Source organism: Lupinus angustifolius, chromosome LG09, assembly GCF_001865875.1.
Source record: "Lupinus angustifolius cultivar Tanjil chromosome LG09, LupAngTanjil_v1.0, whole genome shotgun sequence".
NCBI lineage: Eukaryota > Viridiplantae > Streptophyta > Magnoliopsida > Fabales > Fabaceae > Lupinus > Lupinus angustifolius.
The window spans coordinates 10,210,334-10,214,249 of record NC_032017.1 but is presented as its reverse complement, the minus strand read 5'-3'; positions in this window follow the sequence as shown (position 1 = coordinate 10,214,249).

Genomic DNA, 3,916 nt, shown 5'->3' with positions numbered 1-3,916 from the left:
TATAACCTACACCTTAGTTCACTTGCCACATCAAGCGTCTATTTTATGCAACCTATGTTCAATGCTAAATGATGTTAATGGAGCTTGAAGTACGGTGTGACAACCTACTCCGACGAGTCACACTTAACTATTATTTAGTGTATTTCATAAGGTTTGAAAATCATCTTATCATTCTAGGACACTAGTTGAAGGATTTAGAAATGATGTATGGAATTAACCAAAATTATAACACATAACTTCTAATGTTTTCAAAATCAATTAAGTGTAGAAATAAATCCATATTTCCAAACCAAATTCATCCTCAAGAATTTGTGCATAATAGTTGTTTTATGTTTATGTTTACTTGTCCATATTTCTTAAACAAAATCAACCAAAAAATATGTTTAAACATTATTAGTAATATAACATGTTTATAATAATATTCTATTAGGCAATTCCTTGTGGTTCAACATAACCCTATACTATACTACAATTGAATCTAGAAAGAGATGCAAATGTAAAATAGTAAAGTGTTCACTTATAAATTTTATTTTTTGACAAAGATAGAAACCTTGATTCCAAGTGCAATTTAATTCATAAGTTTTATCTTTGTGAAAAGGAAAAATACACAGTTATAATGAGTGATCTAACTACTAACTTTTCCTTTCTGTCATTTACATTTCTGCAACTAACATTTATTTTCTGTCATTTAAATTCTTTAACTAACTATTTATTGTTTTACTTATTATTTATACCAACCCTTTGAAATAAGTGGTATGTTTAAGTTCTAACTTTATTCTTTTATCATTTTCTTATTCTTTGATACCAACCTTTCATAAGAAATGGTATAGTTAATTTAATAAAATGAGACAGACCTTTATGGTATTGTTAAAAGGAACCCGAAAAGGGAGTAAATAAAAAAGTCACTAACTAATTAAATATCATTCATTATCATTTGTATTGATTTGCTAAATTCATACCATTAAACCGACGTTGGAATTTATTTCAACAAAGCCGAGATGGTATGAAATTGTTAATAATTCAATAAAGTTAAGATTTTTATTAAAGGAACATTCTTGAAACCATTATACTGGTGTTGGAATTTATTCCAACAAAGCCGAGATGGCGAACAAAGAATCGACCTGTCATTAAATAAAACAATTAGAAACATTCTGCCTCAAAATAAAACAATTAGAAACTTTCTGCCTCAAAATAAAACAAGCAGAGAAAAATTCTTTCAACACAAACTTACAATTCGTTGATTGAATTGCACTTTTGTATCTTGTTCCTATTCACAATGTTACAACCCATTAATTAGATTACACTTTTGTTTTAGGAATTTTAACTTTTCAACAAACAAAATTTATAAGTAACTCTCTACTATAATTACTTTTGGACCTCTTTTAATATTCAATTGTAGTATAGTAGTATAGGGTTATGTCGAACCATAGCGAATTGCCTAATAGAAATGTAATCATAATTTGTATCTTTTATCAAAAGTAAAAAGTAAGAAATATTTGGTTTTGTGATTTTATAAAGTTATGAACATGAAAAAATAAAGAAACTAACTAATTACAAATTAAAGAGGAAAATATGCTTTAGACATAAGGTTTCTTAAATTTTAAGTATTAACATGATTTTAATGTACACAAGTTATTTTGGTGTGATTCCATTAACATACATCATTTCTTAACTCACACTTCCTCTCGAATCAGGTGGGGTGATTTTCAAACCTTGCTTAATACATTATCACCCATCAAGTATCATCTGAAAGAAATATAGTTGTCACTACTTATTCTGAATTCCAAAATGTTAATAATCTTAAAATTAAGTTGCTTATAATGGATGCTGGGAAATGGCAAATATTCAAGTCTCTACCATTGTAGCATGAGAACATTTGTTATTTCACCCAACAAAAGACTTTTAGATCTTTGATAACATATTTTAGGTGATTAATCTAAAATAAGCATTACTAGTACATGGAATGAAATAATAGAGTAGAAACACTTAACTTGATTAATAAAATCAGAATTAACATAAAGAAAAGAAGTGTACACGATAGCCAAATTTTGTAGCATTTGCCATCTATCCAAAGATTGGATGCTTTTGGTTCCAAATGGTGTTACAAACTCCTCTTTTTGCATGCCATTTGCCAACTACAATCCCTCTGAATTTCAATGAAATAAAATCCTAACAATAGCCTAAGAAATAGTAGAAACCGAAATGGAGAGAAAATGGTATCTATAATGATAAAATATGGTGAAATGGCCATGCCTTTTTATATGCCTGTTTGGGGTGTGCCTAGCGCCCTTTGTCGTGTTACTAGCGCCCTTTGTCGTGTGCCTAGCGCCCACCATCTAAGTTGGCTGGGTGATTTTGCCATGCACTTGGTTGGCTGCTCAGCAGTTTTTTCTTCTACTTGGGAAACCTATTGTGCGTTAAGCTTCATGCAAGATGACACCTCCTACTAGGCTTGTCATGGTTGATTGATCCATGAGGTCATAAGCTTGGTCTTCAAGTAAGAACTAGTTTCATGGTCAATTAGGCTAAGCTTTCTTTATGTTGAGGTTTGGTCTCTTGGCCAAGAGATAAGCCCCTTTTTGGCCATACCTAACTTCCCCAAGGTTCCTTCAAGAGAAGGTAACCTACCTTTCTTCAAGCCAAAGCAACCTTTTTTCCATGTTCTTGAATTTCATTTGGTTGGTACTTGGCACTTTTAGCATGATATCTTCAAGGCAAGCAAAGCTTTTAACTTATGCAAGTTGCTTGCACACCTTAGTTTGGGTTTCTTCAAGATAAGGTAAGCTACCTTACTTCATGGTTAAGTAATCGTTTTTGGTAACAAGCTAAGCCCATAGTACTCCATGCTTAGCTTGTTTATTTTGAGCTATTCTTTTCAAGCTTTTGGCTTGAGATTTGGCTTGAATTCCTGGTTCTCTTTAAATTAATTCTTTCTTATTCTTTTCCGAAAAAATTCAGAGAAAACTTGGACAAGAGGTGCTAAAAAGTGTACTATAAGTTGGGTTTTAAACATGATTAATCGAGACAAGTAACATAAAAAGTGATAGAAAATTAGTACATTTTGGCACTTATCAATATGGACTTGTTTGGACCGTCGCAAATCATGAGTTTTGGTGGAAGTTTTTACGCTTTGGTAATTGTTGATGATTTTTCTAGATTCACATGGACTCTATTTTTGGCATCTAAGAGTGATGCATATAAATCTTTTAAATGTCTAGCTAAAAAAAAAACAAAACTAGTCTAACCTCAAAATTGTTTACATAAGATCCGACCATGGCGGAGAATTTGAAAATCATACGTTTAATAAATTTTGTAATAAGCATGGCATCATGCATCAGTTCTCGGCTCCCCGTACCCCTCAACAAAATGGAGTTGTTGAGAGGAAAAATAGAGTTCTAGAGGAGCTTGCAAGAACCATGCTAAAAGATAGCAAGGTTCCCAAATATTTATGGGCTGATGCAGTACACACTGCTTGTTATGTAATGAATCGAATACTTCTTAGACCTACTTTTTCAAAATCCCCATATGAGATTTTAAAAGGTTGAAAACTGAATATTGCTCATCTTCATGCTTTCGGGTGCAAATGTTTTATTTTTAATAATGGAAAAAGAATTGTGGGAAAATTTGACTCGAAGGCTGATGAGGGCATATTCCTAGGGTATTCATTACATAGTAAGGCTTTCCATGGAAGTAGAAGAGTCTATTCATGTTCAGTATGACGAATCTTCTCCAAAAGAGAAGAGAAAGGTCTTTCTTGATGATGTTTCAGGTGCACTAGAAGAAGCTTATTCAAGGGACATGAACCAAATCCAAGAAGAAGATGCAGAACAAATAGTTCAAGAGGAGCATCAGGACATGCTGATTGCATGGAAGACCAAAAGGGATCATCCACTGGAGAAGGTGATGGGTGACATAT